Here is a 26,932-nt window from a genome sequence, read left to right as displayed (position 1 = left end):
CTCATCGCTGCCTCCCCTCCCCCTGCCCCTTCCCCCTGCTTCCCCTCCCCTGCCCTTCACCTTTGATGTTTCTACCATGACACAAACATAAAACCATGGAGCCAACAAGGCATGGACTGAAACCTCTGAAACCATGAGCTAAAACAAATCCTTTTTCCTTTAAGTTGTTTGCTCAGGCATTCTGCCACAGTGATGAAAATCTGACACAGCAACACGGTCACAGTAGGTTGGATGGAGCACAGTGGCTGCCATGCTGGTTTTTCCTTCATTTGAAACTTACCTGAAGTGATAATGATATGATGATGAAAAGCAATCCTGGCTGGTGTAGCAGATTAAACGTGAGAATTTACACCATTTTATTATCCTATCTGCAAAAACATTTTATTACCCTATCTGTTCGCAGGCGCATGACACATAGGAACCTACACGTATCAGCAATTCACCTCGCCTGACCCCCAAGTGACCCTTTCACATGCTTCTCTAGGCTCCCGTCCCGACTCAGAAGTCTTCTCTCTCTCATTTATCGCTAGTTTGTTATCTTTTGGTCCCTTCAAGAGTGCCAGCTCCATGAAAACTTGGACTTGAATGTTCCCACACAGATAGCACCTAAAATAGCACCAGGCACATCAGAAGGGCTCAATAAGCATTTGCCGACTGCGTGACTGAATGCACTGACTTATCCTCTAGGAAAAGAAACAGAGTGAATGGTCTCACTCTTGCACCGTGCGTTCAGCTCTGGCTTTCTACTACCTCCTTTCGGTCTAGAGCAATGACAAAGCCTGGCCTGATAGATTCACTTTAGTTGGCTCATTGCTTATTTCGTGCATGATTCAAGGATCCATGTGGAAGAGTCACTGCTAACCCCTGTTCTCAGTCACTTCCTTCTTGTGCCTACCACAGATGAGCATTTTTGCGAGTTTCCTATTTGTCCTTCCAGTGTTTCTTGATGCAAATACAGGTAAATTCAACCAATTTTTTATATCCCCATCTTTCTTATACCAACACTCTTCACCTTGCTTTGTTCACTTGGTAGTGTACCTAGAGATCAGTACACAGATCTCCCTCATTCTCTTTCAGCCTCAATCCCTTTCAGCAACTGCGCAGCCTTGCACTGTAAACAAACACCATCATTCTTTTAACCAGAACCTTAGTGATGGATGGACCCTTGGTAGCTTTCGACATTCTGGTACACATTAAGCTCCAAGGATAACCGTGTACAAATGCCATTTCGGTACCTGTTCAGGTACATCTGCAGGAAAGAGGCCCAGAGCCAAGACTCTTGGTCAAAGGGTAAATGCTTCTCTAACACTGGATTACACTATCAGATCCTCTCCCGTAGGGTCATTCAAAAAATACTGTGAGGTGCTACAAAAGAGGTAGTGACACCTTAAATGTACATGTGTGATAGAGGTCCCCAGGAGTTTTTCCATTTTTGTCAAGGGAACTGCTAACCTATTTCTTTACTTTTACAAAAACTGACTCTTAACATGTAAATCAATTGCAGCCCAATGGCGGGATGAGTTCCCTTTCCCTATTCTGCTTGGATCTACCAATTCTTTTAGGCTAACTGGTTTTCGTTCTAGCAAGCTATCAGAGGAAAATGATTCTCTAAAAAAGCCTATCGGTGGAGTTCAATTTCTGAAAGCATATTCAGGAATTCTAAGTCAGCAGTAAATACTGTTGTCATTACAATACATAAAACAACATGAAAACAAGTATACAAATGACTATTTTAAAACCTTCATTCCAACTTTCAGGATCCCCAAAACCCGCTTATATTCTTGGCATTCGTAGTAATTCATTATTTTTTTTTTCATGGTGAGACTCTATGATTAGAAAATGATGCCTCTTCGCAGAATTAACCAAGAGGTTCTTTCCACCCCTTGCAGAGAAGCATGAAAAAATGACACCCTTTCACATGAGAATCTCAGCTTTCAGGAGACTGAACCTATGGCTGAGAATGGGTACTGTGGGCAGGAAACACAGAAGCAACAATCTGCTTTCTTACCAGCCTGGATTTGCTAAATACAAGTCTTCCTAAACTAAATTCATTCCTTGTCACAATATGGTTTTGAACATCACTTTCAATTTGCTTTCACATTATCAGGCGTGTATGACAATAGTCTCCATGCTCTGAGTAATGGTAAACTTCAATTCAAGAGACAGTTCAGTTACAGACACAAACAAGGATCCAGGGACCCACATCAATGACTCATACTGACCCACTAGACACATGCACAAGAACATTTCTGCTGCTTTACTCAAAACAAGTCCATCAACTATCAAATGGGTATCTAAACTTCCTAGAGTAGAATATACACGCTAGTGGGGGAAATGAACAACTTGTACAATCAAGAACATGAGTGAATCTCTCAGTATGTATGATTCCATACATGTAAAACTCAAAGAACTCAAAGTGAAACTAGCCTGTGGTGATGGGTTTGGAGGAATGATTAGCTTTGGGAGGTACCAAAAGGGACCAGGAAACCTTCTGGGCGAGCAGGAAATGCTTTATATCTTGACCTAGGGGGTTGTCACATGGGAAAAAAGACAATTTGACATTTGTAAACTTTGTCATTTTGTATCTCATGTCCTGAGCTGGTCAAACAGCAAGCTAACCAGGAAGTCCCTGCTCTAAAAGTCACAACTATTCACTGTGATCAATAAAGACATTCACAGGCCGGGGATTTAGCTCAGCGGTTCGGTGGCCTGCCTTGCAAGCGCAAGGACCCGAGTTCAATCCCCGGTACCAAAAAATAAAAATAAATAAAATAAATAAATAAATACATTCAGTGTTTAAATTTTAAATTTTATTGTAGTACAGGATACATTGATATTAATTTCCCTCAAAATACTCCCTCTCTGAACACACACATCCCATCCTTCTTGCCACGTCCTGAAGTAGTTCTGGAGGTCCTCTTTCATGAGCACCTTTCCAAGGCCTGTTTAAAAAAATACAGTGAATGCTGCTGCCAAGTGCCGTCCAATGGAAAGGAAAGCTCATAATAACATTGTGTGTCATCCCCCTTATTCATTGGTGGCCCCATCTACCTTGTAGCTCTTCCCCAAGCTCAAATGACATGAAAGGTAAACAGTTTGAAGGGATTCAGGACACTGAGGCAGCCACAACAGCACAACTCATGATATTCAGCAAAGAGGCCTTCCACAACTCCTTCAGAAAGTAGAAAGACTGACAGGATACACGTGTTCAAAGCATGGCGGGGTATTTTGAGGGAGATTAACAGTAATATGTCTTAGACTGCAATAATTTAATTTAAACATTTACTAAATTTGTCGATCATACCTCCTCATGTAAGTATTTCTGCTTTGTATATCTGAGTGATATGAAGCCCTCTGCTAATTAACAGACTGAATGTCAGATTTTTTTGGTGAAATTGGTGCTTTGTTAATTAATATGATGAATATTAAGACAGGAGTAAATTATTTTGATACTCCCTGTGCCTGCATAGACAAGGTGTAAGAATCACTCAGCCATACTGGCAGCCCGTACCCTGAGGCCTGATCTCTGAAGAGGTCCAGCGCTGATTTGGGGATTTGCAGTTGCCTGGTGACTATCACAGGGAAAACACAACTCTGCTTTGGAACACAGGCTGAGTATTCCACGTCCAAATGTTTGGGACCAGAGTGTTTCAGATTGTGTTTTTTCGGTTTTGTTTTGAGATTTTGGAATATGTGCCAATACATGCACATGAGATATCGTGGGGATAGGACCCAGGTCTAAAACGAAATGCGCTGATGCTTTCTATCCACCTTATACACCTCACCGAAAGGTGTTTTAGACACTATTTTTAATGCACCTGAATTTTGACTGCAGCCCATCACATGAAGTCAGGTGTGGAATTTTCCATTTGTGGCACCATGCTGGTGCACAAAATATTTTAAACTTTTGGTTTCAGATTTTCAGATTAGGAATGTTCAGCTTATAGTGGCAAATCTGCCACAAGGAAAGCTTTCATCCACCATGACCAGAGCTCCTCCTCAGAAGGCACAGAGCTGGGATTCTGGGGACAGAACGAACCGTGTGCACTGCACTACACCTGCTTGCCAATGCATGTTGGTCTCATAAGTACCTTAGGCTGAATGTGGCGTGAAACTTGCTTTCATCATAAGCCAAGACTGAGGAGGCAGGGGAACAGTGCATTCTCGCTCACCTAACACCTTCTGGAGGCCCCGTTCTCTAAGAAAATAGCCTGAAAATGTGTATGACCAGCCCAGTTTGGTTCACTTCTCCACAGCTGTGTGGACTGTGACAGCAGGGGACTGGCTCACCGCAGCATGGTGACAGATTTCCTAATGATCTCCTTATGAAGAAAACAAAGAGCAGAGCTGGAGGTGAGAAAAACTAGATAAAAGGTGAATGGTTGCACAGCAACACCCACAGCAATGAGGCAACAGGGGAAGGCGTCCGGCAGCCTCCACAACACTCTCTGCAAGCCCTTCACCGCCCTCTTGAACAGGAGTACAGAGGATATTTGTGGATGGCCCAAAATTAAACCAGATGAAAGACTCGAAATTCCAAAAGATGGTGACAGGCTGGTTTACTAAGCTGGGTCCAACAAAATTAAGTATATGATTAGATGCGCAAAGCTTAACAACTGAAGACAAAAGAAGCCAGATTCAACGATAAAGTGCATCACAGTTTTTTCATTTAAAACTTGAGGGGTCTCGAGGGGACAGGGATGTAGCTCGGTGGTGCACAGAGCTTGCCTAGCATGCACAAGGCGCCAGGTTCCATCCCTTACACTACAAAATGAAATGAAATGAAAGCCAAAACCCACACACAAAACTGTAGGGTTTTGAATAACCCCACATTCAAATCCAATGTGAGTCCAAAGTACACTGTCGTCACCAAAATGTAATATATACGTTGTATTTTTAGAGTTGACGTTTTTTATCTATAATGCAGGTATCTGTGGGCCAAGGTTTATATCAGCGTTACTCACATGGCCAAAAGGCAGAGGCCACCCAAGTGCCCAGCAACACCTTTGCAGACAAACGAGCTGCAGTTCTTACCAAGGCGATCGTCAGCCTGGAACGGGAAGTCTTGTCACACACAACAGAATGCACTAGGAAGACCTGATGCTTCCTGAAATAAGCCAGTCACAAAACCATAAATACTAAATTATTTCATTATTTCTGAGGTTCCTGAAGTAGACAAATGCACAGGGACAGAGAGCATGACAGTGGGTGCCCCCGGGCTAATGGGAGGAAAGGGAAACTCATGCTGAACTGGTACGAAGTATCCATGAGACAAGACACAAAGCTCTGGAAATGGCTGAATGACAATGTGAATGTGCTCAGTGCCACCAAACTGGATGCATAAAATGGCTCCGATGACAAATTACATGTTACATGTAGAATTTATTCTAAATGACTCTCCCCCAAAAATACAATGTAATGTAATCTTCTGCTCACTAATTTGAAAAAAGGTCACTGTTTCCCAGCTCCATACCCCACTCAAATCATACCTGAAAACGTGGTGCGGTTCCTGTACAGGAAGCCAGGGCTAATACTGTCCACCTGCTCCGAGGGCCTCTGAGGACTCGGACCGCTGTGACTGCTGCACACCCGCTCCCAGAGTGCCATCACGGTCAGTCAGGCCAGTGAGCGCAGCTACACTGGAGAATTCCCAGCCACTGTTCAGCTCTGCTCTGGACAAACGACACGCCACTCTGTGTGTCCTCAAGCCAGTCCCCGGCGGACAGCCACAATTCTTTGGGCTGAACCACCCCCTGCCGAGTCCCACTATGCCGTTTCCCTTCCACAACCCACTTTCCTATACTCAGGGCCTATGAAGACCTTAGAGTCTGTGCAAGAGCCAGTCAGTCTGGCTTCAGTCAGGGACGATGGCCCCGTGGACACGGAGAAGAGTGTACCCCAAGTCCCCGCATCTACACTGCTCTGGTCCCCAGAACCCAGGGGCTAAAAGTGCTCCAGCCAGAGGAGCTCCCAGGCTAGGATGCCCCGGAGGAGCCCCGAAATCCTCTCAGAAATGAACTTCCTAGAGCTTCACCCCCTTCCTCTCCACCCACAGCACATGCACACAAACACACCCCAGCCTCTCAAGCTAACACCCTGGACTACAGCATCACTCAACCCCTCTCCTAATGGGCAGCCAGGGCAGGTGAGGTGGGAAGGGTCAGAAGTCGGGGCTCAGCTGGGAATCCGTGCAATGCAGACCATGTCCACCCAGCAGCAGCCTCCAGGACGGCAGCACGGAGGTACAGCTCTTTCTTCCTCTATTCTGGAAGAATAGAGGTTTCCACAGAGAGGCAATCCGGCAGTCCCAGCACTTCATCTCCTTGAAGAAGCCACTAGTCTCAAACAGCAAAACCGAACCATCTCCAGATGACCAGTAACCGCCCTGTTGTGACCAAGCAGCACTCTGTGTGTTTACGGAGACTTCAGGGTACAAGCCCCCAAATCTGCTGTACCTCAAACGAACACACTGCCTCCTCTCCAGCCAGACTTCAGGTCACCCCTCCCCAGTGTGGACTCCGGATCGGCCCGATCCCAGGTCAGGAACAGCACGAGACACTGTCCACCATCCCTGCTCAGTCCAGGAACCCAGATGTCCGTGGCACCTTGCTGTGGAGCCACCACTTGCCTCTCTGAAGCTTCAACCCTCTTTCTTGGGCCACAAAAAGCAAGCAGGCAAAATCAGAGCAACATTTCTAACAGTACTAAGCATACGCTCACATCTTCCGCGAACCCGGACGGACGATTATATTATCTGGTCAGTTCTGCCCCTCAGCCGAAGAGCTGCAGCCCGGGGAATACAGCACGGCCCGGCCACAGCCAGAGAGAGCAGGGTGTGAACGGGCAACAGGGGACCATCGGTTAGCTGTGATCGTGTGACTTCGGCTATACGGGGAAACTTTCTTCCTCCCTGCCTTTCTTCCGGCCTTCCTTTCTTAGCTCAGGGGACAGGACCCACACTATTATTATTAGCAGATGTCAAGATGGCTTTAATTTTCCTATATATGTGTATCTGCACTTTTTCCAGCATTACGGATGTACGACCGACAAAAACTGTACAGATGCGGGGTGTGCAACATGAGGTTCTGACGTGTACGCTCAGCAAAGTGACCGCCACAGTCGAGCTACCCTCCTGGCTCCCTGCTTGTGTGTACAGGTGCACATGTGTGTTAAAGACAGCAGAGATCTATTCTCTGAGCAGGTATCTCAGCATTTTTTAAAAACGGAGTGAAATACCTAAGTAGTTGGTCCAACCCCGGGGTGTACATGGCTGTTTTGCCTCAAGCTGGTGAACTGAAAGTACTATTCCTCCCTGGGCTGCTCCCCATCGGGAAGGTGATGGGCAGCCCACAGGCGGCCACTCCAGCTCTGTCACTCCAGGCGGGAGCAGCTCTCCACCTCCAAAGAGTGCGGCAAACTGACCTTTGATGGAAAAGAGTAAGTTACAGGCGGGAGCAGCTCTCCACCTCCAAAGAGTGCGGCAAACTGACCTTTGATGGAAAAGAGTAAGTTGCTAGGTTGGCTTCCTTCTTTGATCTTAGTGACCGAATATTCACTTGACATCAGCCTGGGCAGACAGCGTCTTGCGTTTCAAAGAACACACAAGCACCAAGCAGCTGAAATCTCTCATAACACATGAATGCAGCAAAGCAGAGCTAGTGTATAATCTCATCGTGGTAGCTTCCTATGTAGCAGGCACTTTTCCAAGTGTTTTTCAAGAACAATCTCAGTTAATCAGCACAACAGCCAATGAGAGCGGCATCTCTACCACTCAGACAATTCAGCTGGGGCACTGGGGGCTGCAGAACCCAACCAGCCCACAGCTCTCTGCCCCTCATGGTCATACGTCTTCCTCTCACGGCCACCCTGCACTTCCAGAGTCAAGCCAATGTTTTCTACTGAGAGAAACCATCCAGGGATAATTCTTTCTCATCCCCATCTTTAAAAATAGTAAAGAAGAATAAAAATAAAAAGTAAAAAAGAAAAATAAAATCTGCCCCACAGACCAAAAACATATGTCTGACGTCCACAAGGAAACTCTCACTTGGTTTGTCTTGTGAAAAATTCAAATCACTCAAGGACCACTTAACTATCTTTTACAAATGAACCCGGGCAGGAGGTCCAGACGGCTCTGTCATTTCTTCTCTGGAGAACCATCTAGAAGCTGCCCAGTGGGCAGTGGAGATCCAGGCCACCCACCAGCCTCGATCCACTACAGTGTGATGGAAAAGTGCCAGTCGTTCTAAGAGCTCTCAGATTTCTGAAAAAAAATAAAATCACACAGGAGTCCCTTCACTACCTTTCCTAGTACTGACAATGAATCTCAATCCTGGTAATTTAATGACTTCCTTGGTGTGTTCCACGCTAAAAGAGACACAGTCCCCTCCCCACCCAAAAATCAGATCCAAACAACAGATCCCAGAAAAGATGTGGTGTCACAGACAAATTAGAGAAGCTGTCTGTTGGAATATTCCCTCATCCTGTTCCAAAGCCCCTTCCCTTCATTCGGTCCACTTATTCCCAGTGGAAATGCATGCAGTGTGGTTTCTGTAATCTTGGAGGAGGCCAAAGAGTTCTCAAGAAAGTTAACTAAGATACAGCACATAGCTAGGTAGGGGCTAAACCCCAGACCAACATGGACAAGAGTTCTGGCCTGAGAGGGCTTGGGGATTATGGGAAAAGATGTTGTGCAAAGGTTCATATCACAAAAAAGGATTTACATTAAGGTTACCACCTCTGCTCAGAAACACTGAGCTTCCTCAAATATTAATAGACTGAATGCTAATGGTAAAAGTTGAGGCTACGGGGTCACATTTCCTATGTGCAGTAGAAATACGCAGTGGCATCCATAAGTAACACAGCCTCTTACATGGATTACCTTCCTTTCACTAGCTGGAACCTCTTGTTCCGTTCAGAATTTTATTATTGTTAAAATTAGTAGTTGACATTCATAAAAAGCCAACATGTCTCTATCTGCTATTATGACTGCATCATTCATGAACCTCTGAACCGACTTTCCAAACATCGTTGACTTCATTCCAGCAAACAACAGTCAGGCACACAGATAAGGAAGGCAATTAAAAGTTATACTAACAATAAAAAGAAATTAGTAATATAATTCTTGGCAGTTGTCAAGGCATGGTTTATGGCTTTTACATTAGGAAGACTGGGAACTTTTTTTTTTCCTTTTTATTGCTGCAGACAGTGCAAAAGCAATGATTTAAGTGGCTAAAGGCAAGTCAGGGGAAGAAAGGCCTTGGGAAAGTTTCCAGTCCAAAGAGTATGTTAGCAGAGCTGGACGGTGACATTTTGAATACCCAAAGGGAAGTCTGTCTACTCTGCGGTCCACCGTGTCTCCCACTCAGGCCCACACTGATGCCAGTGTCTCACAGTCTAAAATGGCGGTGCTGACATGGAAGCCGGCCAAGGACAAGACACAGCAGGACTGAGGTCCACCCATACACCAAAGGAAGCCAAAGCAAAAAATGGCAGCACCACAGCTGGGCCGGACTGAACTCCAGCCTTCGGGATAGTTATTTAAAGAGGCTTCAAAGTGGCTTTGCCTGACAACTCTCATCAAAACCCTAATCAGTACATTCTCCTCCTCAAAGTCTCAGAGACAGAAGGAAACGGAGGTCATGACAAGTCTTCCGCCTGACCATAGCGGCACTATGCATGCTCCGGGCCTCCAGGACCACAGTTAGGTTGTATGTAACTCCTAATCGATGTGCTCATCTCTGCTCCTCCTTACCACTGCAGGGGACCACAGTGCTTGGATACAGTGGGTCCCAGTGCGTCTGTTCCCTGAACAATGATACATACATTCAACAACTGGAAATCCCTGGGGAAACTTCTTGCTTGTTAATTTCAAAATTTTGCTCCTAAAAATAAAACTTTAAGACTGGAGGATAATTTCTACATCTGTCTTTCAGAGTCTTTAGTAAAACAGATACCTCTGGGTGGCGTCACAGTTCTCAAACTGCTGGGAGCTGACAGGAAGAGGGAATGCAAGAAAATGGCTAAAATTGAAGAGAAACACTGAAAAGAAAAGAAACAATGAGAGATGAGAAGTAGAAAAAAAGTAAGAAATGCCCAAAAAATGGGAAGAAAGCAAAACAATTCTGATTTTTGCCTGAAATCTGCCACCAGATCACATCTGCTCGTGGCTGCATTTTGAATTTTAAATGTATTTACATCTATTATTTCTCCTGAAAAGTGAAACAGATGAATAGGTATTCACTTTCCCAAAAGGCTGCAACGATGGAAGTCCCTCTTTTTGATCTTTTCCTTGTTAGGAAAGAAAACAAAACAAATGATGAGAAAAACATTCCACACAGTCCTTCAGACGCTGAAGAACTAGCATTAGCCTTGAACACATAAAAACTGCTGTGAGTTTTCAAAATCTGGGGTGAAAAAGAAACCAGTGAGCATGAGTACAAGCACTTGGCAAGTCTACATGAACTAAAACATCAGTAGAATAAAATTTTACTTCTGTGTAATGTTTAAAGGAAATCAAAGCTTTAAGAAAATAAAATTACTAGAACTATGTGTGGTCACTCCAGGCCATAATCCCAGCATTCTGAGAGGCTCAGCCACCGGGATTACAAATTTAAGCCCAGCCTGGGAAACTTAATGATGTCCTGAGACTCTCTCTGAAGGTAGAAAATGAAAAAAAAAAAAAAAGGCTAAGGAAGCAGTTCAGTGTGAGGGCCCTGGGTTTCATCCCCAGGACTATCAGAAGGAAAGAAAGGAAAGGGAAAGGGGAAAGGAAAGGAAACTACTAATAAAAGCTGTTAATAACTCTTTGAATCTACAGTTTATATTTTATTGAACTTGGTCCATTCTAGCTTTTTAATAAGACTTCAATTATTACTGATGTATGCTGTCTTGCCAAAGAAATCCTTCACATCTTTAAAAATAAATTGTAAATTTCCATTTTTTCATACTTTTGTGCAAAAACATTCCATTTATATAATTTCCAAGTCATTCAGCATTCCAGAGCCTTCTGTGAATCTGACTGTTATCGAGCGCGTCTTGGGGAAGGGGTGCAGCATCACCTATGATTAGGGAGCAGAACAGATGCAGAAAAGTCTCACAGGCTGAGGAAGGAAGAAAAGAGGGGGCTTCTGTCACACCAAATTAACCCCCCCAAAAAACCATCAACAGGACTAGCATAGTAGGAACCACAGGGGACAGAGCTACTATCTCATGAAGTTTACATAATTCCAGTGTGCCTCGTTTTCTATATATCCTGGGAATGGAACTCAGGACCTCACACGAGACAGGCAGGCACCACGCCGCTGAGCCACATCCCTGGCTCTAAAGTGGGACTTTTGTGAACAGCTGTGAAGGGTGAGTTCTGGCCCAAGAGCCCGTCTGCCCTTCTCTGGGTGTAAAGAGACTTTGCTGGGTCAGGGGTGCAGCTCAGTCACAGGGCACTTTCCTGGCATATGGGGCCCTGGCTGTCATGCCCAGTACAAGGTTGGGGGAGAGAGAACTGGCTTCTAGAAAAGAAGACAAGAAGTCAGGGCATTAAATTCTTTCTCATTTTGTTTGGAAAAACAAAATCTCCCCAGACTGCCTTGAATCAAAGACACAGCAGAATAAACAAGCCCAGCATCTTCCCTTCCTGGACTCCAGTAAAGGCCAAGCTCAAGTGCAACCATCAGGACAGCAGCTCTGCAGTGTGTCCTGTCCCACTGGTTCCATGCCAGCCACGCGAAGAAGGGGAGATAAAGAACAGAAACAGCCAAACCCACCATGGGTACCATAACCAGGCCCCAGAATGCAGGCAAACAAGAAGGCACAGCATGACCCACACAACTGAGCCCCTACAGTTCGCTCAACGGTAAAGCAGCCTCCTGCAAACACAGAGGGACCCACATGCACACAATACTTCTGAGAACACGTGGCTCTCGCAGTCAGTTAGGGCACCCACTGAGTAGAGCTTTCAATACATACTAAACCGTAACAAACACACACAGGGTCTCTGACGCGCACGGCCTTTTTACCCACAGAAAGCACCTGTTAAGAACGGCTCTGAAGATGAACTGTAGACAAGAAAAATACTTCTAGCCCGTGGTGTATAAAGCAAAATCCTCAGGCAGCTGGGTACTGGGACTGGAGACAGCTCCTGGTAGATGCACACCACAGTGCCTGGTGTCTGCCTCTCGTGGGTAAGGCTGCGAAACTCGGGGTTAACAATTAGAAGATGAGAGGGAAAATCCTGCACCAGAAGGCTCAGGTCTTGGGAAAACTCCATGCAAAGCCAAAACCAAACAGAAGTAGTCTCCTTTCTAAAAAATTAACACAGTGCCATCCGAAGATGCGGTCTGCAGTTAACACCCAGAGGCAAGTTGCTTTCTTTGCTTTGGGTTCACTGAAACCGTTAACTGCATGGTGGGAGCAGGCAAGGCGGGATGAAGAGCAAAGGCTTCCTCTGGAGAACTCACGGACCAGGTCTCCGCTGCACGGCCTCTGACGCGAGAGGCTCTGGTGAGAACCCCAAGTCCTGACACTCATCACACCTCGCACAAGTCCAAACGCTGCACAGCCAGAATTCCTCGCTCGGAGCACTAACACCTGGCAAGTTCCACACAATTATTTAACTTTCAGCCCAGTGGAACAACGGTCACAGTAAGGACAACAGTGCGAATTCATGAAAAAAACACATCCAGGACCTCAGGCGAAGGAAGACCCTGTGTTTCCATAGGAGCTTCTGAGAAAGAAACCGAAGAAAACAGCCACGTGTGTGATTCCATCAGGACAGCAGAAGCATGAGGTCGCCCACCCAGCGGGAGGGACACAGATGGACAGCAATCACCCAGAGTGGCTCAGCGTGGGGCACAGCTGAGCAGCTCCAGGGCGGATCTGTGGTCAGTGGTCCACATGAAAACGACAGGGAGGAGGACTCCGGGTGGGTCAACGACTTCAGCCACCCAATGAGCACAGCACACAGAGGGGTATGCGGCCGAGAGCCGATCCATCAGCCCCAAGCCAAGAGTCACAGTGCACACCCAAAATCCCAGCTACTCAGGAAGCTGAAGCAAGAGGATCCCAAGCTCAAGGCCAAGTCAGGCAGCTTAGTGAAGCTCCTCTCAGAATTTCAAACTTTTAAAAGGCGCCAGGTGTGGTGGCACACGCCTAGAATCCCAACACTTGGGAGGCTAAGGCAGGAGGATCGCTGTGAGTTCGAGACCAGCCTGGGCTACATACTGAGTTCCAGTTAAGTCTCAACTACATAGTGAGATCCTGTCTCAAAAAACTCAAAAAAAAAAAAATTTTTTTTTAAAGGCTCTGGGCACCCTGGGCTCAATCCCAGTACCACAGACAAAACCACATCAGGCCTATTCATTTCGGATGCCCATTTTTGAATTGAGTATTTATATTTGGGGGGTGATTATTTTGAGTTCTTTATATATTCTAGATAATAGTCCTTTGCCTGAGGAGCAGCTGGTAAAAATATTTTCCCACACTGTAGGTTGTCTCTTAGTTCTGTTGATGGTTTCTCTTGCAGTGTAGAAGCTTCTTAATAAGATGAGATCCCACTTGTTGATTCTTTCTGCTAGTTCCTGTGCTGCTGAGGATTTGTTCACAAAGTCTTTTCCTATGCCAGTGTCTTCAAGAGTTCTGCCTAACTTATCTTCCAGCAAATTTAGTGTCTCTTTTTTAGTATTTAGATCTTTAATCCACTTGGATTTTAGTTTAGTGCATGGTGAAAGATAAGGGTCTCAGACAAAGAAGTACAAGTATCAAGTAAATATATGAAAAAATGTTCCACATCACTGGTCATTCGAGAGATGCAGATGAAAACAACACTGAGATTCCACCTCACCCCACAAAGAACGGCTGCTATCAAGAAATCAACCAATAATAAATGTTGGCGGGGCTGTGGGGAAAAAGGAACCCTTCTCCATTGTTGGTGGGAGTGCAGACTGGTGCAACCACTATGGAAATCAATATGGAGACACCTCAAAGAGCTGGGACTAGAGGTTCCATTTGACCCAGCCATCCCTCTGCTGGGTATCTTTCCAACAGAATTAAAAGAATCATACCACAGTGATATATGGACACCCATGTTTATAGCTGCACAGTTTGTAATAAGTAAAACTTGGAAATAGCCCATTTGCCCATCAGTTGGAGACTGGATAAAGAAGGTGTGGTTTTTCTATAAAATGAAATACAACTCAGACATAAAGAATGAGAAATTAGAGTTATTCACAGGAAAATGGATGCATATTGAGGTTATACTCTTAAGTGAAATAAATAAGTCACACATGTGTAAATACCGAATAGTTTCTCTAGTGTGAAAAACGATATTTATAAATAAGATCCTAGTGGTATAATTGACAATGTGTAATAGGAAGAGAAGGGCTAAAGGAGTAGGGAAAGTGGGACGGGTAGGAGAAGGGAAATAAGGAAAAATAAAAAATATAAGAAAATGGAAATAAAGTATTTGTAAATAGGGAAGGGAGGAGGGGGTGAAGGGAGGGCAGGGGTATGGGAAAAAAATGAGACCAAGATCTATTATGTAAAGATACAAGATCCCAATGATGAATGTAACTTACTGTATACCTAAAATGTACCAATAAACTCAATGAGAAAAAAAAAAAAAAAAAACACATCAGGCCCGATGGCTGTCCTTTCAAAGGCCGCTTGCAAGGCTGTCCTCCTTCATCTGGCATCTGAGAACCTGACTTGGGAAGGGCTCCACCATCCTAACTGAAAACAGTGACTCACTGCACCTAAACTGTTTTTGCAAACTATGTGGTTTGTGCACAACACCTGCTTTCCTTCTGGGAGTCTGGGGTTCCGGTACCTGCCAGGAAGAAGGTGCCTAGTAACCAGCAGCTCTCAGTGAAAACGCAGAAGTAGAAGAAGCCGATCCGAAAGGGCTCCCACCATGTGATTCCAACTACACAGCATTCTAGAAAAGGCAAAACTGTAAATACCAGGAAAAGATCAGTGGTGACAGGACTGAGAGCAGGGACAGATCAACCAGCAGAACGCAGAGGAGTTTTAGGGCAGTGAAAACACTCTGCATGATGCTACCCAGGAAACACATGCCTTTATAACACACCCGGATGCACAGAGTGGATCATCAAGCATGAATCCCAATGTACCACGGACTCAGCGCGACGTTGTGTGTCCACGTGGGCTCTGAGACGGTCAGAGAGGCTGGGCCTGGGTGGGGCAGGGAGAGATGCAAACTCTCTGCACCGTCTGCACGATTTTGCTGTGCACTAAAAATGTTTCAAAAGTAAAGCCCGTTAAAAAAAAATATAAAACAAGGGCTGGGGTAAATCTGGCCTGCCTTGTAAGCACAAGGTCCCGAGTTCAATCCCCACTACCAAAAAAACAAAACAAAAACTGGATGCTAAGTGTTCACCAAGCTTTCACACGTCGTCACCTCTCTTTGCTGGGGAGCCAACGGCCCCCTGTGTGACTTCACAGACGCCCGGGTCTTCTCCCCGACTATACTCACAAGCTCTTCCCTTCTCCTCCCAGGCCTGCCCACTATCCTGTCACTGCCACCATTCTTAGCCATTAGTATGACTCCCGCCTGAGGCCTCCCAGCAAAACACCATACTCAGGGAGGCCTGGGGACCACAGCATCAGGCTTAATCCCAACTCATGAGCAGCCACAAGCCTCTGCTAAACATCCCAACCTCGGGTCTCCACGACCCTGTTTCACAGTACAATGCCAGCGTGCCACAGATGCCACCACTGAGCTCTGCCCCCATGCAGGCCCGTGCTGGGTCAGCCACAGCTTCTGGGCCACTGAAATTGGAAACTTCTTACCACAGGGACAAACACTGGTCCCCTAAGGCTCCACCATCACCTTCTCACCACTAGCGAGCATAAAACTCGCAAAAGTCCAACGTTCCTTTCCTTCCAAAGCACAAATGGGCAAGACTCAGCACGATCCAGAGCAGGGCCTCTCCAGTCACCCTCCCAGATACTCTGTGTCTGCCCTGTACTCTCCCTGGACAAGTTCTCGTCAGCAAGGGCCTGAGAAAGAGGGTGTGGCTTCCTGTGAACACGAGGAGGGTGCATTCAGCAAACGCTTAGGTCCACAGCAATCCAGACTCTCTAACAATGACCCCTTCTCACTGGAGGAGCAAATCCCCAGGAACACACACACACACACACACACACACACACACACACACACACGAGGAGGGGCCGGGGGCTGGCACGGATGTGCGGCCAGGGGCAGCCTGCATCACACAGGAAGGAAGGGAGCACGGAGGCGAGCTGGGCAGTGCAAGGGTCCGATCCCAAAGCCCATTCACTGGCAAACATGCCAGGCAGGGTGGACAGAGGACCCGAGACTCGGGCAACCCCAGGCTGGGGTCCCAGTGGCATCGCCCCCACCTTGTCTTCTCATCTAGGAGCACAGATGGGGACCTGGCAGATCCAACATCCGACTGTTGCACCTGCGCTTTGAAAAGGAGCGTGCACAGATGTACTCACACAGCCGCAGAGCACACACGGGACATGCCAAGGTGCATGGGCAACTCGAGGACAAGGAGGAGAGTTTTGCCAGGATTCAAGGAGCTCACCACTGAGGTACGGAACCTCCATATCCCCGACACCTCTGAAAATACCCCTTCCACAGGCGACCTACACCCCTCATCCCTCATCCCTCAGAAGTGCAGACCAAGGAGGTCTTCATCCTGTTAGAGCCCTGAAGGCACAGGGAGGGGATTGGGAAGCAGCAGAGGGGCTGGAGATGCACTGGGTCTGTGACCTTCTGCCTCCGCTGCTAAGTAGCTGCAGAGGTGGACACACGGCCTGCGGCACAGAGGCGAGCACCTGCAGGAGGCCCTTCCCAAAGTAGTCGCAGAAAGGACTCTCCCAGGTGCGGAGTGGGTGACAGAGGGACCAGGACAGAAGCCAGGCCCTGGAATTGAGCCGTGGCAATCTGCATCCAGGTCCCCTGCCCTCCCACTGTCCACAGCTCAGTGAGCAAAAGGTATACGTGGACACACGGTTTAGAGAGGTGTTTTGAACGCTTTTTCATTAGTCCATTTTGTAGCACATAACGAGGACATTTCTCCGGGCAGTCAGTACACATACATGACAGATCTTCATCCGTTTTTCGCCCCCTTTCTCTCCCTTCCTGGCCCCTCCCTCCATCTCTCTTTGGTTCCCCTCACTTTTGTAAAAGACCCATCTCCCTATCTCTTACTACCTTTTATTCTGCTCTTTATTTATATTTTGGGTTTCTCATGTAAGAAAAACCATGTGATCCTGAATGGGTGTCTGATTCATTTCACTCGACATTATGTTCTCGAGGTGTGGCCATTTTCCTACAAATGCCTCAAGTTTATCCTTTGTGGCAGAACAGCACTCCATTGTGTATATCACCACATTTCTTCATCCACTCATCTGTTGATGGACAAATAGGCTGCTTCTAAGATTTGCCTGTTATGAACTGTGCTGCTATAAACACAGGTATGCATGGATCACTGTAATATGATGGCTTTAATTCTTTCAGGAAGATTCCTAGAAGAGGAAAAGCTGGGTCAACCATAAGTGATATTTAACAGGTGTGAAAACAGCACAACGACTTTTAAGCTTTTCAGTTATGGCTGGAGATTTGCTAAGATGGGTCCTTAAAGTCTCTGGAGTCGTCGAGCAGTCACCTGCTGGATGCTGTTGTCCCTAAAACCATCGACTAATTCTGGGTCAGTAATGTGAGTTCATGCTTGGCAGAAAGAATGGTCCATAGCAGTGATGGCGAACCTTTTAGGGCTTTCAATAGTAACAAACAGACGGCTGTGGCATGCGTACCACAGGTTCACCACCCCTGTTCTGAAGTAGGCAGGGCTCTAGCCTGCATCGTAATACTGATGAGAAACAGGCCTGTCCCTGCCCCTGATCATTATGAGTGGCTGTGCACTGGCCCCACGAGCCAGGCGCCACAAACACTGGAAAACCATGAGCCCTGAGGGAACTCTGAAGAGACCCTGAAAGGCTGAGCCGCTCGCTAGACCTCACAAGTAGGATCCCACACCCTGTACCAGTGATGGCGAACCTTTAGCACTTCCCATGATACAGCCTGTTGCCGTACACGTGCCACAGGTTCGCCACGACTGCCAGCTACACCACCACCCTCCAGCCAGTCGCAATTTGAAAAATACTACAAGTTTAAGCGAAATATTTGGAAGAGGAAAACATGAGGACTGTAAGCTGAACTCAGGGGCACACACACCTGTAATCTCAGCACTCCTCCGAAGTAGGACGATCACAGTTTGAGCCCAGCCTGGGCAACTTAGTGAAATCCTGCCTCCAAGACTAAAGAGGGCCGGAGATGGAGCTCGGGGGGAGGGCCCAGGGCTCAGTCCTCAGTACCACAGAAGGAAGCGGGAGGAAGACAGGCAGGAGGAGGAAAAGAGAGGAAAGTGCTTTTCCCTGGGGCACATATAAAAGCACCATCTGAAAACACCAAGATGGGCAGGAAGTGCGGCCGCCCACAGCCACCCAGGCTCCGGAGTGCGGGGTCTCCACCCGGCCGAGCCGGTGTCCCGCACCACCGCCCAGCGAGGCCAAGGGTTCCTCAGATCATGACTGGGCCTCGCTCGCTGTGCCCTTTTCCCAGTTTTCCTGCCGTTGCAGAAGGCGTCAGAGAAACACAACGGCAGTCTCTCGGCCCCAAGAAGGCCAGTAGCCCGTGCGTTATCAGATGCTGCTGCCCTCGGCCTCATCTTACTCTTCTCTGTGGACGAAAGAGCCAAGCAAAACGGGAGCAGGGGCAAGAGAGTCGTGATGACAATTGTATTGTATCTGGAAAAGAAAAGACTTTAAAAATCAACCCTTAAATGTGAGGGGGAAATAACTGAGCACCTGGGGCAGGAAGAAGGTGCAGGAGCCTAGGTCTGAGGGAGGACACTGGGCAGCGCAGAGCGGGCAACTGGGCGGCAGCAGAGAAGAATGGACCCAGTCCCTGGCACTGGTTAGGAGTCTTCTGCTGGTGACAGTCACGTCCGGCCTGCCCCATACCCAGCAGGCACCTGGGCATAGTTTGGTTCTCTTGGGGACTCCTGAGCCAGCTGTTACATCTCCACCTAGCACCTGCGTTCTCTCTGCATCGTGCACCTCATCCAAGACTTTCCCAAAGGGCACCCCCCCCGGCTGGCAGCAGCTCCCATCACTGAGACTTTCCATGTGGGGAGCACCCAGCAGAAGCTGCTTCCAGAGATGCCAAGTTGGGCTGGACCCAGTGGGAGCAGAGGACCACGGATGAATAACCACAATGCTGGATAATGGGGAGTCTTCAGGGAATGAACAGGCAAGGGCTGGCACCCTGGCAGCCTTCATTCATTCACTCATTCTCACTCTGAAGGGAAATCAAGCCTCCAGTCTCAAACCAAGCCCAGCTAGATCTGGCAGAGACACACAGGCAGCAGACATTAAAATGAGCCTCAGCCTCATCTCAGGGGTGCCTTCAAATCCTGGGGGGGTGCTGATGAAAGCGCACCTCTCAGCCTTCTGAAAAGTCTGCCACAGGCAACTTCCAACCAATGTCTGTGGGCTGAACAGCTCCCAGTCTCCCAGTCACTGCCACCAAAGTCTTCTCCGAAGAGCCCACGGAAACTAGAATCCACTGCTCCTCAGATTCTAGCAGAGCGTCCCCCAATGGATGGCACAGGATGCGCAGCCAGCCCTTCTCAGCTGTCTGTCCCAGGTCATGACCTGACTCTGGATCCCAGGGGCCCACAGGAAAGTCACAGCTGGAGGCCCAATGACATCAGAGAAACACAGGCAGAAGCTGGCAGAGGTTGCCAAGAACGGCCTCAAATCCTCCATGGTATTGAGAAGGTTGTAAAACTTAGAATGTAATGCAGAAAAGCTGGCCCTCGGCCATCACCTCTCGCTTTCCCAGGGAGTCCCTTGAGAGAAGGAACAAAGGAGGCAAACGCCAGCCTTGGTCACCCAGGCCAGACGAGAGGCCCTGCTGCAGCCACCATGGATGTCCTGGCCCGCTGGCCGCTGGGCGCGCAGGCGGGAGCGACGCAGACTCTCCAGACTGTGTGAGGACAGAGGCAGCTTTTAAACTAGCGGGTCAGGAGGCCCAATTCACCTGGAGGGTCCCAGGGCCCCCCTCCCAGCTCCCACCTGTCGTCAGCCTCCAAGTGGCCCCCACCCAGGCCCAGCCCAGCCTGCTCGGCTCCTCCGCTGCCCCTACAAGCAGGGGCCGGCGCAGGGGCACACAGGACTGAGAAACGTCTGCTTAACAAGCCCCAAATCCACCTGGAACGCCTGGCTTACCCCTTTCCTTTTTTCTTCTCTCTACTGCCGTCATAAAGCAAGGAGAACAAGGTGGGGGAAACACAATTTTTAAAAACAAGAAAATGAGGCTAATGCAGCCTATCATAAAATAATTTTTTAAGCAGTAATCCTATGACTGCATCAAAGCCCAAGTCTGAGAAGCTCTCAAGAGTTGCAAGAAACACACGAGACCTGAGGGGTCCAGCTGCAGCTGTGCCCACGGAGGGCAGGGGCCTCCGCAGCTCCATTTCTTCATCTGCAAAACCAACATCGCGAGGCCCCATTCACAGCCACAGCCCACAGGGAGGACACGGCAACTCATGCCTGTCATCCCAGCACCCCGGATCCCAGCACCCTGGAAGGCCAAAGCAGGACGACCCCAGGTCCAAGCCCAGCCTGGGCAACTTAGCAACTTGACAAACAGTCTCAAAAGAAAAGCTATAAGTCGGGCCGGGGATTTAGCTCTGTGGCGCTGTGCCTGCCACACAAGCACAAGGTCCTGAGTTCGATTCCCGGTACCACACACACAAAAAAAAAATAAATTAAATTAAAAATAAGAACTAAAAAAGGGCTGGGGATGAAGCTCAGTGCAAAGGCCCTGGATTCAACTCCCAGGACCAATCCCACCCCCCAAAAAAAAAAAAAAAGTCATGCAATTCAAATTACTCGGGGTGAAGGCTAATCTGATTTCGGTAAAGCTCTAGATATTCTGAGGGACCCTGCGGCCCTCCAAGGTCCTCAGCACCAATGACTCGCTCACAAACTGTCCTACTGTCAGTGTTGACAGCAGCAAGCACCCCAGAGGGCTTGCGGCAGGGGCAGGCAGGACCCCTGGAATGTACACAGCACGGTCTGCACAATGGCTCTTCTCATGAGAGGGGCCAGGTCGGTGTCATCCAAATGCCGACAGATCTCCAAAGAGCTGGATCGGAAGGAAGTGGGGATTTTCTGTGGTTACACCAGCTACTCCTCCCATCCGAGAGAGAAAAGCAAGCCAGAATGGGACCTGTGTCTTTTCCTCATTGTGCACGGCAACGAGAATTCAGCAAAGGAAGTCAGAAGAGAAAGCAAGCAGGATAGAGTGGGGAAGATAAATTTCCTTCCAGGAACAATTAAAGTACTATATATATCACATTAAAAATACAATCTTGGGCCGGGGATTTAGCTCAGTGGCACTGCGCCTGCCTGCCAAGCGCAAGGTTCTGAGTTGGATCCCCGATACCAAGAAAAAAAACCACAATCTCACTGGCTTCCACAACTCGCATGACTGTCTCATTGAGCAGCTTGTACCACTGGCAGTAAAAACAGAGCTAGTCACTTTCATCCATCTTTTTACTAATAAAATTAATGAGAAGTCTGTAACTGACCGGAATCTAGTTAGTTAGTTGAATTTGAATGGTTACTGCCCAAATATAAATATCATTTAATGCTCTTCACACCAAGTAAAAATAATGATAATCAGCAAATTTATTTCATTAAAAGAAATTTCTTTATATTTGTGAAGAGTTTATCAATATTAATTCTCTAAAGTTTAACAGAGAAATCTTACAAGTACCCAGTACCACCAGTGTATGTAATATGCACTGCCAAATGCGTAGCACAGATTACCTGTGTGACAATTCTTTATACCATTTCATGCTTTCCTTAAGGAACCCTAACACGATGACACCTGGTCTGCTAAACCAATGCCTCTCTCCACACTGCTGTCATCAAAGACCCCCCGAGAAGCAGTGTGAGCTGCCCGATGGGACAGTCGTGAGTGCCGCAGCTGCGGTTCCGGCCGGCGGGAATGCTCAAATTCAAATCAGAGCCCCGGCAGCGAGACCTGTGCTGAGCGTGCTCATGGGACGCGGTGGTCAGCGTCTGCTGGCCTAGATCCATCTTCCACCTTCCTCCCTGCCCCTAGAGGCCAAGCATGGGGCATGGCATCACCAGGGACCCTGGTGTCCTCCGGCTTCATGTCCAGCAAGTAGGAGACACTGTCGGAAGTCAGAGGCAAGAGGAGAAAGATGGAGTGTCCACCCCTGTTCTCACCTTGCTCCGGGCCAAGGTTCTAGCTCCCTCTGGGCAACCCCAGCTCCATCCTGCCACAGCCCAGGGCTCACCAGGCTCCACCTCAAGCCCACCTTGCCCAGAGATGGTAGGAGGTGCGCTGGTTCCCTCACCCCAGGTACACGGCTGTAATCAGCTCCTCCCTCAAAGTCTCTTCACAGGACCCATCTGGAAAGAGCTCCCTTTCCTGCCAGGGCTCCCTCTGCAACTCCAGGGATTCTCCGTTGTCCTGCAAAAGCCTCCACAGAAAGAACACAGCAGCCTCAGCAAGCAAGTCCTGAGCGAGGGGACGTGGCTTCTTGGGTCCTGGTTGACTCCGGGTCAGGCCTGACTATTCCATAGCACAAAGATGTCTCATTAATGGGTGCAGTGCTCAAAACAGCTTATCCTGAATGGTGTGCTAAAGAGGAAATGGCACAATAATACCAGGACTGGCTAAAGTCAGCTAATGTCAACGAGGTGACATACACCTGGCCCAAGTGCCATTTGCCAATACCTCCAGTGAGCCTGAATTCTTTAACAGCACGATGACAATTTTCTAGCCTGTGTTTTCCGTTCTGCCACCAGTGCATTGAAAAGGGTTCCTGGTGACTGTCACTGCATATAAATTAGGACAACTGATAAGTTAGGTTTGCTTACTTGGAGGGATCCTACTTTTGCCTTGCTCATTTATTGGCTAACCCAACAAATATTTATCAAGCACGTATGATGCAGCAAGCACTAAACCAGCCTCAGAGGGCAGTGACTGACCCGCGCTCCCGGTGATTAGAATCAGGCTGAGCAGCTGGATAAACAAGCAATGATAGCACAAGGCAATAAAGGGTACGACAGGCGCTGGGGGAGCACGGAGAGAGTGGTCCCGATCTAGGGCTGCAGGTAGAACACGGAAGGGCCCCTGGATCAAGTGAAACTAAGGACTCACAGGAGCCCACAGAGGGAGGAGGCGGAGGTGGAGGCAGGAAAGATGGAGCCACACCGGGCAGGAGCGGGGAGAAAGAGACGCAGTACAGTCCTGGCGGTTCCATGCGGCTGAAGCAGAAAGTGACAGAGGGTGGAGGCAAAGCGGTCGGGTTCAGCGACACAGGGTGAAAAGCCTGCACGTAGGGAGACCGCACCCAAGCGGAGTGTCCCGTATCGGAAGTGCCTGGGCCAGGAGTGTTTCAGATTTGGGCTTTTGTCAGATTCTGAAACATCTGCATACACACAGCGAGGCCTCCGAGGAGGGGATCCAAGTCTAAACACGAAGTTCATTCATGGTCACGCATACCTTACACGGGCCTGCAGTGCACGGGACAGGGGATGCCTGGGCCTGCAGCGGAGATGGGCGGGCAAGCGTAGGCCTCCCGTGCAGAGACGAGGGCGTGCGCGCACCGATCAGGACAGTCAGGACAGTCAGGACACTACAAGGGACAGTGCTGCACACTTCCGAAAGGAGATCACACAAATCACCTGAGCCCCGACCAAAGGCTCCGATACCTGCCGCTGAGGTTTTGCCTGGATTTCAGCACCACAGGAACCAAACTCAAGACGACCTCATTAGATAAACGAAGGCATGCACAGCAGCCTGAACAAGCCCATTTCCGATCTGAGACTCGGGCCATCGAGTCCGGCCCACAGCCAGCACTTCCACACAGGCCTGGTGCCCGGAAATTCCATGCACTCAGCCCTCACTCCCAGCCCGCACAGAGGCACTGACGGTGTCCGCCTAGGGCACGACTTTAAGGGCTTCTCCTCGTCATGCAGTCAGTGACCACTCGTGGCATTGGACTAGCTGCACGGCCAGTACAGGAGGGGACCCCTCAAGTCCCAAGAGCACAGAGAAGCAGCACAGGCACCCTCCTCCCTCCATTATTCTTCCGCGGCCCAGAAACCTTCCGTGCTTTGCAGGTGTAAACTCCATGTGCACAGTGCTCCTCCCACAACAACAGAGTGCCCATTTTTACAAATAAAACCTAATTCCTAACAAGCCTCACTCCGGTGAGAGGCCTCTATGAGGCACAGTCCTACTCTGCTTACCCGTGAGGTCTGGGGAGGCAGGGGGAGCTCTGAGCTTCCCTGCACTTTTGCAGGGCGCCCGCAGCATGCCAGAGCTTGCAATCCAGCACCAATTCACATCGGGGGACCCTCGCCGTACCTGTCATTATGTAGTAATGCTCGTGGACGCAGGGCATCTCCAATCAGAGCTCCTGAGCTGTTTTCTTTTACTCCTGTGTAATTATCTCATTACCAACACACGCTGAAAATCAAGAATAACCGGAGGAAGGCAAGGCTGTGTGCCCCGTCCCTCCTGTTACACACACCTAAAAATCCGTCATCACTTGCAGACTAACAGACAGCCCCCAGAACATGCTGGCAGCTGACCCAATGACAGAACTGCCAGTGCGGTGATGCATGCCTGTCACCCCAGCACTCTGGGAGGCTGAGGAAAGTGTGCCCCAAGTTCAAGCCCAGCCTGGCCAATTCAGCAATTTAACAAGACCCTGTCTCAAAGAGGAAAATAAAAATTAAAGGGCTATGGATGTAGCTCAGTCCAAAGGCCCTGGGGTCACTTCCCCAGTACTATAGAAAGACAGAAAAAGAGAAAAAGAATGGATTTTTAGAGCATAAAGACCACACAGCAATGAAAAACTGTTCCTCAGTGCCTGGCCTTGAGGGGACAGGACAAAACCACAAGGGCGTGACAGGAAATGACCAGAGAGAGCCGAGGACCCGGGGTGTGATTCAGTGCGAGAGTGTGTGCTTAGCATCCCTGAGGCCCTGGGTTCGATCCCCAGCACTCACACATGAAATCAGTGCAGGAAAAATGGCTTGGAATGAACAAGAGGTCAGTGTCACAGGCAGCAGCCCAGCTGAGGCACAGGCCAGGGTGTGGCCATTCTGGCTGTCCCCAGTTCTGCTGCTCACCAGGAGACACCCAGGTTCCATGTTCCATGAGCTAAGGATGAAATGCACCCCACACCTGCTCGACCCACAAGTACTCAGCATTAGTCCCAGGAGCCAGAAGCTTATAACTAGGGTTCTTCTCTCAGGGCAAAGCACAGGCTGATTCACTCTTGAGAGAAAGTTCTTCCTGCAGGGCCCACTGGTCTCAGACATCTTTATGGATTCTGGAGGTGGGTTCCACCCAGGCTGAGCCTCTCTGGTACCTCCATCCCCTCCTGCTTCCTAAGGTGATAAAATATATTCTGCAGGACCCGGGAGGGCCACTCAATCCAGGGGGCAGTGTGTCCATCTGGCCTGGATGAAGGTACAAAGCGAGCTCATGGGCCCTGCCCTTCCTCAGTCCTCTCTCCCCACACCAATGTGAGCCCAGAGGAACAGCAATGGCCCTCTGAGTGCACCAAACAGACCTCGAAGTGCAGCCATCCTCAGGCAGGCTGCTAAGCTGGTGTCTGCCATGATCGTGAGATGTACGCACTCGGCTTTCCCCTGGAACCTCTGTCTTCAGTGACACGACAGCTCTCTGCAAGATGGAGGCTGGTGGCAAAAGCCAGGGTCTCCAAGGGGTCTCAATGGTGCACTGTCTGGGCCACCCCAACAGAAGGACAGGCGTCATTACAATTTCAACCCAGAAATCCCACACAACTGAAAGGATTAATTACATTAGTAAATCCTGGTCACCTCGAGATTTTACTGATCCAGAAAATTCACATCCAACAATGCCTTGGAGTTAGGAAAACAAGGGCTACAACTCACAAATTGCCATGCGGTTAGGAAGACAAGGATTATAACTCAGACACAGCGTGTGCTCCTTTCAGTGACCATGTAGGCAAAGTATGAGAAGGACCATTATGTCAGGCTTCCAATACCTCTATCACTAAAATGCTATGCTTTTATAAAGATACGCAATTTTAATTTTTCACTAAGGCTGGGAGGAGAAAATGACCACCTCCAGTTTTTCCCCGTTTACTGCAAATTTTAAAGCCTGATTGAGCTACTATGGTTCCCATGAAAGCAGCACTCTTCCAGGGTCACCTTCCAGGTGAGGCGGTTACAATGGTCACCATTCATGCACAGAAGAAAACTTTATAAGAAAAACCAATATATATTTATATAGTGACATTCCAAACAAGCTGAAAAACCAACTTTTTCCAATCTCAGTATTTTCTGCAACTAGGAAATAATAGTAATTCTAGTTCTGCTTTTTGGTGTGTGCGCGTTTTCTCTGCTGATCTAGGACTGAATCACTTTCTGGCTTCATGCGGAATCCACAGAGGCCTGCGGGGAGCCTGCTGTTTGTGTAATGCGTTACGTACTAGGAAAACCATTATTCTGACTCACACAGTGCCCCGTGTGTCGTCCATAAAAGCTGTGGAAAAGTCAGGAAACAGGACTTGGCCGTGGTAATATACATTTTCCCATTTTCACAGTAACTTGGAAAATGCTGCTCACCAGCACTGGAAACTGTTACTGCCCAAAGTCAGTAGGTGTTGGGATAACCCACTTCTACTCCGGGATCTTCCAATGAAAGGACCCTACATTACCAACCTTACCTTACTGGGTGTGGTGTTTTCAGTTTTGTCTTTCACTTATTCAAAACACAAATAACACAAGGCAGGAGGTGGAAGGGGTACTCATGATATCACGCAGGTTGCATCTTAAA

At 48.4% G+C, this 26,932-nt stretch overlaps 1 protein-coding gene and 1 non-coding gene across 2 annotated transcripts in view; both read right to left on the bottom strand.

Moving 5' to 3' along the window:
* Positions 1-26,932, bottom strand: part of Camk1d (calcium/calmodulin dependent protein kinase ID) — a 308,572-nt gene that overhangs the window by 272,083 nt on the left and 9,557 nt on the right. The window lies entirely within an intron of this gene.
* On the bottom strand, positions 1,348-1,476 carry LOC117286985. Its single transcript, XR_004518184.1, has one exon. It is a non-coding gene; the product is annotated as a U6atac minor spliceosomal RNA (small nuclear RNA).

This window comes from Fukomys damarensis, unplaced genomic scaffold (genome assembly GCF_012274545.1).
Source record: "Fukomys damarensis isolate Sample0158 unplaced genomic scaffold, DMR_v1.0_HiC HiC_scaffold_19, whole genome shotgun sequence".
NCBI lineage: Eukaryota > Metazoa > Chordata > Mammalia > Rodentia > Bathyergidae > Fukomys > Fukomys damarensis.
This window is presented reverse-complemented; position numbering and strand designations above follow the sequence as displayed.